Source organism: Crocuta crocuta, unplaced genomic scaffold (assembly GCF_008692635.1).
Source record: "Crocuta crocuta isolate KB4526 unplaced genomic scaffold, BGI_CrCroc_1.0 scaffold187, whole genome shotgun sequence".
Classification (NCBI taxonomy): Eukaryota; Metazoa; Chordata; class Mammalia; order Carnivora; family Hyaenidae; genus Crocuta; species Crocuta crocuta.
In genome coordinates, this window is record NW_027532196.1 from 927,266 (window position 1) to 939,652 (window position 12,387).

Genomic DNA, 12,387 nt, shown 5'->3' on the forward strand with positions numbered 1-12,387 from the left:
TGCCACAAACTTCAGGAGAGGGATGTGAGAAGCATCTTGGAGATGGGGGCTTTGGAGAAGAACTTTAATAGGAATATAATATATGCATTCCAGCAAAAGGACCCCCACCTCCAACTAAGCCAAGCCTCAGAGGTGATAATTCCTTAGGTTTGAAAGAGAAATAAAATATACTTGCCTAGAAAATAGCAAAAATAGCAAAGAAAGGAGAAGTACCGGGGCTAGCTGGGAGACAATGTCAAAGGACACTGGGGACTCATTAGTTGTAGGAGTGAAGAAGCAGCACCCAGACTGTACAAAATGACTGCAAGATCTGTGTTTTCCCCTCATCAGCCTGTCACTGATGTTACAGGATCCCTCATCACAGACCCTTTTGCCTTGACCATTTATTTCCGTGCTCACAGGCCTGACTGCCAGCACCGGCACTTTATATATTTACTTTGACAAAGGGCTTTCTTGGGCTTCCAAAGCATGGTTCGCTCCAGCACATGGGAGCTGAGAAGTGCTGAGGAATTCACTTCCAAAAGGAGCTGTTCCTAAGAGATGACTGACAGGTGTTTGTCAAGCTCCTTCACCACTGGGTGGTAAGGGTAAGGTACATATATACATGGGCTTCCAGAGACCCCTGGCTGGATTAAGCTCAGTTGCTTGATGATACTCCTTGACTGTCTGTCTCCTCTTCCTTAGCTCATGTACCTACTCTCCTACCTTGAGGCATCTTGACAATATACTACCTACCCTCAAATCATTGAGCCTCAGTCTGCTTTTGGGGAAACCCAACTTGAAGACCACCTGTATAGGTGCTGACAACTTAATGTTGCACCTCATTGAAGTACTATTATCCTCAGGATCATCCAAGGCTTTCCTTTGAAACTGTGTATCAGTGTAAACAGAAAAAAGCAGAACTCTGAGCTGAGCAGGTTATGCTGAGGGGAAACGGAAAACTATGAGATACACAGAGCAAGAGGTATTTACAATCAGTATTTAGGGCAAAAGCATTATTGAGTCACATGACTACACAGCCATTCATTGGAAGTCAAAGCCACATGACAACCTTGAGAGAAAGGAGGCAACTGAACAGGGTTCTAATGCCATAAACACATAAGCCTTCTTGCTTGCCTTTGTGGGATGCTGGTATTTACATGGTACTCATACAGATGATTAAGACTTAGAAAGAGACCCCAAGAAGATAACAGTATAGGATATGATCTCTCAAAATGTTATGCATAGCTATAAATAAACATGTGTGGTAAAGCAGCAGTGTTGAATTAACATTCTGAGATGAGACATTCTGAGATGGGTCACTTGGGTACAAGAAGGAAACACAGGAGAATCTTCCTGAGAGAAACCTTCCTTGGCTACATTGACTCTCAGCAATCTCCTTGGATTCTGAGATGGAAAAGCATTCAGAATATCAATGGTTCATTTGGCTCTCAGCCCATTCTAGTGCATACCTATTATGCACTGCTCTGTACCATTTTTTAAACTAGACTATAATTCTTCTTGAACAGAAGTCTTAGTGGCTTGCATAGAGTGACCCATACTCCAGCATGTTGGTTTTCTGGGAGAGCAGACTCTGGGGTGGAGAATAGACTCCAGGAAATTTATTAGGGAGTATTCTCAAGATTAACAGCTATGGTGGAAGTAAAGGAAGCATAGTGTGTGGAGAAGAAACTCAGGCTATGTTCTAGTCACCACAATGCCTCAGCTGATCCCATGGGGAGCTCTAAAATTGGGACACCCTTTAGAGTTGTCACAAACCAGGGAGAAAGAACTAGACTTTTATACATTTTCATTAATCAGTCACTGGATACAGGTATCCACAAAAATGGTAGATCAGATATTTTGGCTGACTTAGGTGATGTAAATGTCCTATAAGCATTTAGGGAAACCTCACTAATTGTTTTAGTCGTGAAATTGAAGAACTATGCTGAGAATATTATATCTATGATTAACACAATTTCAGTAATGACAGCATATGCTAAGTTCTGTTGCCTAGCTATATGAGTTCTGTCTATGTTTTCCAGCAAGATGGTTAAGGCTTTTAGGGAGCAAACCTCTGTATTTCATTCTTTGATTCAAAGTATTTTTAGCATAATAATTATTCAATTATTGTTTACTGATGATTATTATGATTTTATTGGAAGCAATACTAAGAAGTGACATCTTTTAATCCACTACAACACAATCCTAAATACAGGAATTTTTAAAAGATATATAATAAGCTTCCTAAAAAATTTCTTTTAGGACTTAGGACAGGAAAATACTGCTATTTCTGTTAGGCATTATCTTCTATGATAACAAAAATTTTGACTAAGTCTTCATTTTTGGTTTGGCGGCCAAAAATCCCATTTATATTGGTTCTTTTTTAGACATTTCTAGTCCTCACATTTTTTCTCATTATGTATGTTTACAATTATTTTATTTCATGTGCACTGAACAAAACAGTGTATAAATAAATAAATCGGTATTGCAAACTGTAAAACTTCTCTGGTGTCCCCAGAAAGATGTAACTGAAGTTCTATTTTATTCTAATTCATTCTTTAAGACTTCCAATCACTCCAAACAGATTTTTTTTTTTGCAATGCTGTGTTACATGGTTTTGCAGTTCATAGCACACTAGAAGAAAAAGCAACTGATGGAAGAATCGAGTCGACTCAGACATAAGAACAATAATGTCAAGAGAGGAAAGCTGAAAATAAATAAAAAGAGACCTAGGGATATTCTGCTGCATAGTAAAATTTTGGGTCCAAGTTATGTCCCTGGGTGGTCTGTCCAAATATGCAGGAATGTCTATAAAATGTTTTGGGAAGATTTTCATTAAAAGTTAACCTTTTTTTTTTTTTTAAATAGTTTATTGTCAAGTTGGTTTCCATATAACACCCAGTGCTCATCCCCACAAGTGCCCTCCTCCATGCCCATCTTCCCCCTCCCCCCCCACACACCCATGAGTCCTCAGTTTGTTCTCAGCATTCAAGAGTCTCTCATGGTTTCCCTCTCTCCCTTTCCCCCACCATTTCCCCCCTTCTTCTCCCCCATGGTCCTCCGTTAAGTTCCTCCTAATCTTAACCTTTTTAAATTGGTGCTTGAATCAATAAAACTCAGTTATCTGAAAAAAAAGTTTTTTTAAAGGATGCTACATTTTACAAAAATAGCCAATTGCTAGTATCTGAATGGATTTTGACTGACTAATACCACCCCTATACTTCTCTGGGTACTTATACATTTGTTTCATCACTATCAATGCACTGGCAATTAGGTGAATCAGGGGTTTTGAATTTCCTTTCTTTTCCCCTCTAGATACAATATTCCATGTGACTATGCAACAAAGAGGAAAGGTCAGCCATTTCAAAAGCAGAATAATGTGCTCTCACTCTTAAAAGCAGCTTGATATCAGAGCATCCTGATCATGAATCCTTATTTGACCTTTCTTATGTATGACATTAGGACAATAACTTAACCTGAGACTCAGTTTTTTCATCTGGAAAAAGGGGGCAATAATGCCTATCTCACATAACTGAGGTGAGAACTAAAGGCGTTAATCTAATTGTTTAACATGGTCCACAGTAGACAAACTTCCTGCGCAATTTCTTTCATTGTATCTGTTAAAATATAAGAAATGAATCTAAATATAGGAAATAATGATCTAATAAATATTGACTGGTGATTATGTAAGGTATTATAAAGTTTTAAAATAAAAGGTCTAGAGTAGATAAAAAGTAAAAAGGATATGAAGACTATGGAGAATACAAAGATTAGAAAGTTACTTAAAAAACTATTATTTGTCAATCGTTTAGGCATCTTGTTAAGAATATGGTGAATATAATTTTGTTTTTACCTTATTGCTTAACAATGTAAATCTATAATGAATAAGAAAACTGAGTTATGGTATATGGTACAGTGTAAAGTTCCAAGTTAAATTCTAATTTGAAAAACACAGAGCTGCAAGGCCATGGTGACCTGCTGATTAAATGCTGTGTGTTGTCAGCTTTCTGTAAATGATGGGCTAGAGGAGGAAATGGAAATGATGACACAAATCCAAAGACTCCTTTACAGTTTCTTAGTGGAAATGGGAAAAATGCAATTGTGATTTTTTCACGTGAGTGTGTTATCATACACAGGTCATTATAATCATTATAATTACCTTTTGAAAGAAAAAGGTGAAACATTTCTATGAAGTGAGAAAATAACACAAATTTTTATACATAGAAAAAGCATGAGCTAATATTGAGAATTGGACAATAGATTACCATAATCCTGACTGAGGAAGAGAAGTAGACTGCTACAGTCATGCTGTGAGCAGCAGGCCGTTTTATGTATACTCTGAGTTTGGAATGAAGACATCTGATAATGACTTTTGATAGAACAAGTCTGATCATTTTTTCTCCACTCATAATTTTGTCCAATCCAAAGTTGAATCTTACATATTTTCCTGAGATAGACAGGAAAAACACACGCCAAAGTCACTTTAGCTCACATTAGCTGTATCTTTAGAAACAACATAATGTGATGACTCTGGTGTGATTTGAACCGCGGCTCAGAAAGACTTGTCTATAAGAATATCACTCCCCCAAACAACGATGAATTCCTTTGCCACCCTAAGAGATGCTTCCTAATTCATTTTAGAAATGGGCTAGGAAATTTGTATTAGTGAAGACTTCCAAACAATTTAAGGACCCATTTTACTGATAAGGCCACTAGAGAGAAGAGGGAAGGGTTAGATAATTAAAACATAAGGGGACAGAGATGGACGCAGAGGGAAGAGGGAAGACAACAAAGACAATCCTCCAGGCCTGGCTAGCCTTTCTAAGATAGCACAAAATGAAAGAACCAAGTGATACTTGGCTACTCCTATCAGAGAGAATGGAATGATGGAGATTTAAAGAGCATTTTAAAAGTCTATCAGAGAATTTTTTAAATACTTTTTCTGCTATTTACTGCCAAAACATACAGCTAGTTCCCTTTCATGTTCCTATGGCAACATGAGGCAGTGAAAAATCAGATAAACCTGGATTTGAAAATGGCTCTGTCATTTGCAAACTTTGGGAACTTAGTCAAGTTAGTTAACGTCTCTGGGACTGATCTGTGGGGAAAAAGGATAGTGAAAATACTAAAAGCTTCCAGGGTTTGAGGATTAAAGTGGGAAAAGAGTGTATAAGACCTCAAGCTCTGTAAATGCTCAATCCATTATTGAAATTTTTACTTGTTCCTGCTGGCTTGTGGTTTTAGCATGACTCTTCCCAAAATACAGAGGTTTGTGAATGGTTTGAATTAACAGAGGTATCATACTTATAACCCATTTTCCTCCTCATTGCTAAAATTGGAGGCCACCTGATAAGTTGAAACTGCTCTTGGTGTGGGGGGATGTCAGTGTGAAAAACTCACACATTCCTTACACTAGCTGTCAGACACTTCTACAATTTCAAACAAGTTTTTCTGCTTAACCTTTTATGTTTAAACAGCGTATTACTGAATTTCATGCCTGGATCTACTAGTTACCCAATAAGTAAGTTTTTTCTTTTTTGTTCTCTGGCGCCACTCTAGCCAATATTTGTGTTATCTAATATGCCTCTTCTAACTTGTGTGGTCTATATGAATCAGGCTGCTTTCAAACTCGTTTCAGTTTCCAAGAAAACATTAGGAAAAGAAATCTGCAGCTGTTAAGGATTGCCATCAAAATATACCAAGCTGTAAAACAGAGGCAGAAATGCATGGTTCTAATAGCTCTGTAGCCTCTCACACATATCATAGGGCAGGGCATATGCCCTGCTCTCAGCCATCCTGATGGGATCTAGTGCCCACATGGACCAGCCCTTAATACAGCCGCATTCTGTTCAGCTGAATGCTTTAAGAGGAATCACAATGCAGGGAGAATAATTCTTAATAACCAATAATCATTGAAAATAGTCCAGTTCACTGCTGGTGGGAATGTAAATTGACATACGCATTTTCCAAAGGATTATTAGCATATACATACCCTATGTTCTATAGATCTCAAACCTAGGTAAATATGCATGCTTGTCAGTGCACAAATATTAATTTGTAGCCTAAAAAGCACACACAGGAACACAGAATCTCTATTCAGAATCTTCCAAAACTGGAAACTACCCAAATGTTCATCAAAAAGAAAATAGATAAACTGTGGTATAGTCTCACAATAGAATATATTAAATAGCAATTTCTTTAAAACAAACAAACAAAAAAGAGCAAAGGATTGCTACATGAAATATATGGATAAAACTCATAGATTTAATGTTGAGTGAAATCACTGGGATATAAGCATGTACAAACCATAAGGCTCTATTTTTATAAATCTCAAAAATAGGCAAAACTAATCTATTAATGCATACAATACACTCCCTGGGAGGGGAAGGGAGGCATGTAGTGACTGGAGGAAATACTCTATTTCTCAACTAGGTGCCGGTTACAAAACTGTGCAGTCAGTGAAATTTTATCAAACCATAAGCCTAAAATATGTACATTCCCACATATGCATTATACTAAATAAAAAGTTTTTAAAAGTTGCAAATGATTATACATATGTATGTCCATCTCTAAAATGGTCTTGGAAAATGCAAGAAAAAAATGTCCAAATGGTAGGGAGAGATCTGATGGGTTCCATCTAGACAGCATGATCCCAAGTTCAAGCAGGGATTCTGCCATTGGCTGGATATTGTGTCCCCCTAGAATTCATATGTTGAAACATAATCCCCAATGTTCTGGTGTTCGGAGGTGGGGCCTTTGAAGGTGATGAAGTCATGAGGGTACAACCGTCAAAAATGAGATTAGTATTTTTTTTTTTTTAATATGGAACGTCTCACGAATTTGCGTGGAATCCTTGTGCAGGGGCCATGCTAATCTTCTCTGTACCATTCCAATTTTAGTATATATGCTGTTGAAGTGAGCATGAGATTAGTATTCTTATGAAAGAGACCCCCATAGAGCTCTCTTGCCCCTTCCACCTTATAAAGACACAGTAAGAACATGGCTGTCTATGAACTAGGAAGTAGACCCCTGGACACACCTAATTTGCTAGCACCTTGATCTTGGACTTCCTAGCTTCCACAACTGTCAGAAATAAATTTCTATAGTTTATATGTCACCTAGTCTATGACATTTTGTTATAACAGCCCAAACTAAGACTCCAGTGACAAATCTGACACAATACATTTGAGGACAACTATGCCAATATCCCTGACATATATGGCTGCAAAGAGAATTACTATTATTATCATTGCTACAACTACTATTATGCTTTTATGGACCAGGTGCTGTATTGTGGTTCCTTTCAAAAACAAGGCCTCATTCATCCTTACCAACAACTCTATGAGAAAACACTCAAGCTTCCATTTTGCAGGTATGGACACTGAGGCTCAAACACGTCCAATTACTTATCTCAAGTTGTTAGACCTGAGATGTGAATGATCACTCATACTAATAACCTGTGAAACCCTTGAATCCAGACTGTGGGCTTATGTTACCCCACTCTTTGGCTCCAGAAAACTCCGTCTCCACTGCTGTGTGAGATGACACCGGCTTGTTCCTCTGACATTCATTTTCCTTTGTGGGTTCAGGTTTGTTCAGCCATGATTCTTCAGTCAGCCTGTGAAATAATATTAAGCAACCATGGTATATCCAGCCCTACTCCCTCCCACACACATGTGGTTCAGTTCCACTGAGGCCAACATCAAGGCTGCCAGGTTGGCTGGACTCCAGGGACTCACTGTGACTACAATTTGCCTATTGGAATTATCAATGTGATCACAGAAGTAACCCAATTTCCTGCTCACTGCTAGAATTTTCAAAGATTGATATGAGGGCAGATGTTTTTTGAATTCCCAGAGAAATCTAATTTTATTTTCCCTCATAGACCTATATAAAATTAGTTGTACTCAGCATCAGCAAATTAGTGGAGATGTTTTGCAGTGAAAGGGAAGAATATGGTCACTGTGTGCTTACATTAATGGTCTCTAGAGATAGACAAACCTCTGTCCAAATCCCATCTATGCCACTTACTGAGTCCCAGGTTCTTTATCAAATAAATGCAGAAAATGCCTTCATCAGAGAAGTATTATAAAAATAAATCAGGGGCGCCTGGGTGGCTTAGTCGGTTGGGCATCTGACTTTCACTTGGGTCATGATCTCGTGGCCCGCGTCGGGCTCTGTGCTGACTGCCAGCTCAGAGCCTGGAGCCTGTTTCCGAGTCTGTGACTCCCTCTCTCTGTGACCCTCCCCTGCTCACGCTGTCTCTCTCTCTCTCGCCTAGAAATAAATAAAAATATTTAAAAAAATAAAAATAAAAAAAAATAAATCAGATGACGTGTAAAAGCACTTAGCTCAATCTCTGCCATGTGTATTGCTGTTTCCTAAGTGGTAAATAAACACACATAAACACATACATATACAGTTTATTTAGCATGCTGCACAGTAACATCATGCATTATAAACACACATGTACACACACATACTCTTATGAAGCAAAGGTTTGTGATTTCTCAGCCTTGTAATAACTACAATAGCAAACCCTGCTTCTGAGACAGTTTGGTCATATGGTAATTTACTCACGTAGCTGAGAATTACAGAAAAATACAGATTCATGAATGCCAGTATAATAAATAATCTGTGATACAGCAAAATAGGTTTCATAGAAATCCGAGGGTCTAAATTCTGAGGATTCAAAGCAACAATATATATCTCCAGACCACTTACTCAAGTGGCAATGTTCACTGTGTGTGTAGTCTGAACTTGCATACTATCCTACTCATTTATAAAACACAATGACACTTTGGGGTTAATAAACTCTTAACAGTCTACAAGTCAACATGTAATAATGGCCTTTTAATCCATTGTCTTCCCTTCTCCTTAAAGACTCCAAGAATTCTGTAGTCTTCTTTTATATTTTATATGGCCTCTCAAAGAACTGAGAAGGAAATGTTCAGATAGAAATTAGCCATGGCCACAGCTTTGCACGGGAAGCTAATTCACTGCAGAATTCAAGAAGACTCTGTTCTCTTACTCACTGGTGTTTAATGATTTTACTTCCTCATTACAGTTCTCTTGCCCCAATAGAAAGAAAATAATTAGACCTTGGACATGGCAATTAAAAAGCAGCTATCCTGAGCTCTGACACCTCTAGCATACCAGCAGGCTGTTAAGGAGAGTATCTTTACCCTGTTGGCAAATTTCTAAAAGGTTATAGAGCATTGTTCAGAAAAAAAAAAAAAAAATTCATTGGCAAATATGACCTCCAAGTTTAGAAGTTCTAAGTTCAGGTTCCTAAAAAGCATACAAATATAAGAGCTGGTGCTTTTTAATACTTCCCTATTTCCTTTAAGTTGTATACTAATACTTTACTTCCAAGCTCTGTAAAGGTTATTCTTCCATGATAATGTTAATTATAATAAACAAAACTATAATCTTGGATTAAAAACATCAGTAATCGGTAACTTTATTTTGTGAAGATAACACATACAGCCTATAAAAAAGCTATTTATTAAACCAAATGAGATTCACTTAGAAAAGAAACTATATATGCTTCTTTATCAGCTGGCAGTTTTTGGTTTCTCTGATGCATATTAGGAAAAGCCATTAGGATGTCTGATACAGAAGAAGTAAGTATAGCTATATCACATAGGCATACTGCAATCACTGTACATGTTAATATGGGTGACACGATAAATTTCTGTTGTTTAAGCGACTTGGCTTGTGGTACTTTTTTATGGCAACCTTGCAAGTTAAAACAGCTACCATGCTTAATTTTGGACTTACTGCATAATAAATTCAACTATACATTAGAGGTGTTATTATTTGAGTGCATCACTGGTGAGCTGCTCTAAGAAATCACACTCACTTGAGGCAAAAGATTTATTTTTGCTTAAATTGAAACTTGATTGTGGGACAGAGTACTGTCTACTCCTATCTATGCATGCAGCTGATGGAAAGGCCCATGAAATAAGGAATGAGGCGTCCTGCTAAAAGTGAGTGAGCCATCATTTAGTCAATCCTAAATTCCTGATCTACAGAAAGTGTGAGACAGTAAATATTTGTGCTTTCAAATCACTAGATTTGGGGTTAATATGCTGCACAGCAAATACATCTATCTGATATTCATCTTCCATTTCTATTGAGAGAAACTTTATTTATTTTGCAGGTGGCAATCTTTAGTGGGTAAAATACACTCCCCAGCTCTGGGCAAGAAGAATTGGCCCTATGAACACTACTGTTGCTACAAATTGAAAACAGAAATTGGCAGAGAAAGTCGAGGAATATTTTGCTTTCCAGATAAGTATGTTTCCTTTCATCCTACCTTGAATGTTGGCATGATGGCTAATGCTACACCAACCCCTTACCACCAAGCAGTTGTCAAGAAAATCATATTGACCTTGGGCCTGATGTCACTGAGTTTGTGAAGTAACAATAGAATTACCTGCCTTTGGACTTATTATATGAAGGACAAAAGTCATTTTTTTCGAGTCAGTTTTTCTGTTACCAATAACTGGAATAAAATCCTTCTTGATAAAAGCTAATTCTCTGTCTTATGTCATTTGGGGAGTGCTGGTAATATCTTCTTTGTTTTTATTCTCAGTAAATATTATTCATTCCTGTCATGAAAGGTAATTATTAACTTTTTAAAAACATATTTAAAACCAGATATTTTGCACATGTTATTCCCATCCATATTATTAGTATGGATTAAAAGAACTATCAGGAGAATAATGAAAGTAATAAAATGAAAAGAAAAAGGAGAAAAAAGGGAAAAAATGACCAAGAAAAAAAGATATAGATATAGTGAAGAGAAAATGATAAATTGGAAAAAATATTTTTTTAAGACTGTGGAAAGAGATTGGTGTGAAATAGTTAAAAGAACTTAAACATTAAAGTGTAAAAACATTTGTTGTCACTTGTTTGTCGAGATGTCAAGTTATTTAAATATCATGTGCAATGAGATTTTTATAAGAATTAATTTTTTTCCTAGTGTTTGAACTTTGACACTAAGCAATGAAAACCTAAACTTGAGATGCTTTTGATAACTGCCTTTCCTGAAAACAAGATATGAGGTGATAATGAAATGAACCTTTGAAAACAGAGTGAGTTTGCAGGTCTGGTTATTTTATGGGCTATATACAAAAAAAAAAAAGAAACAAAGCAATTACTTACTCTACAGAGATCAAACGGAGATGGAATAAATATTCAAAAATATATATTGCACATATATTATCAAAAGGAGAAGAAATTATGAATCAAAATTTCTAAAGCTCTTTCTTAATAAGCATTTGTGAAAATAATACTCTGGGATTTTTTTCCTTCTATTAAAAAATTTACCTACTTACTGGCCATTTCTAGCAACATGGATGGAACTTGAGGGTGTTAGCTGAATGAAACAAGTCAGGCAGAGAAGGACAGATACCGTATGTTTGCACATATAGGAGGATTAGGAGGAACTTAACGGAGGACTATGGGGGAGAAGAAGGGAAAAATAGTTGGGGAGAGGGAGGGAGGCAAACCATGAGAGACTCTTGAATGCTGAGAACAAACTGAGGGCTGATAGGGGTGAGGGAGAGGGGAAGGGGGATGATGGGCATGGAGGAGGGCACTTGTGGGGATGAACACTGGGTGTTATATGGAAACCAAGTTGACAATAAACTATTAAAAAAAAGAAAACTACCTACTTTATACTTTCAAGAAAAATAGACTGGTAGATTGTTTAAAGTTTCATTTCATTTTAAGTAGGTGTTTTTATTAATTTAGACTTTGGTAAATATTAAAATACCACATGACATATTTCACATATATCTATATGGCTTTAAAGTCATCCTGTTTGACTTGAATCCCAGATCTACTACAGGGTTATATCATTTCCAGCAAAGACTTACCTTCCCTGGGCTTCAGTTTCTGCTCATGTAAAACAGAGAGAATAACAGCACTTACTTTACAGGGTATTGTGAAAAGTAGGTAAGTGAATAGGCCTGGAACATGGTAAGTAATCCGTACATTTTTCTGTTATTTTTTTTTAATTGAGACCTAATAATGAAATATCTAAAGGCGAGTACCACCTGTAATTGTTTGTCAAGTAAGTAGAAAAAATAGAGTGAAAATGTAGGAATTAGTCACAAAGTGTGAATCCACAGAGGTACTTGAACCTCAGGATAAAACACATGCAAAAACAACCAGTTTTCAGACTTACATTTCAAGGCTTAGCCCTTCTTTCCTTCCTTGCTCCTTCCCTCCCTCCCTCCCTTCCTCTTTTTTCTTTCTTTATTCCTTTGACAGAATTAAAAAGAGAAATATTAAATCAGGATAAACCACACTCAATTTCACCACCTTCCTCTCCTACAGTCTCTCCCACAGCCTCTCTTACATCCTCTTTGAAGATGTATACATTATTTTCAA

At 36.9% G+C, this 12,387-nt stretch overlaps 1 protein-coding gene and 1 non-coding gene across 2 annotated transcripts in view; both read right to left on the bottom strand.

Annotated features, from left to right (window-relative positions):
• The window catches only part of LOC144242559 (ADP-ribose glycohydrolase MACROD2-like), a 1,445,873-nt gene that overhangs the window by 668,836 nt on the left and 764,650 nt on the right, over positions 1-12,387 (bottom strand). The window lies entirely within an intron of this gene.
• LOC144242574 (U6 spliceosomal RNA) lies at positions 6,799-6,905 on the bottom strand. Its single transcript, XR_013338386.1, has one exon. It is a non-coding gene; the product is annotated as a U6 spliceosomal RNA (small nuclear RNA).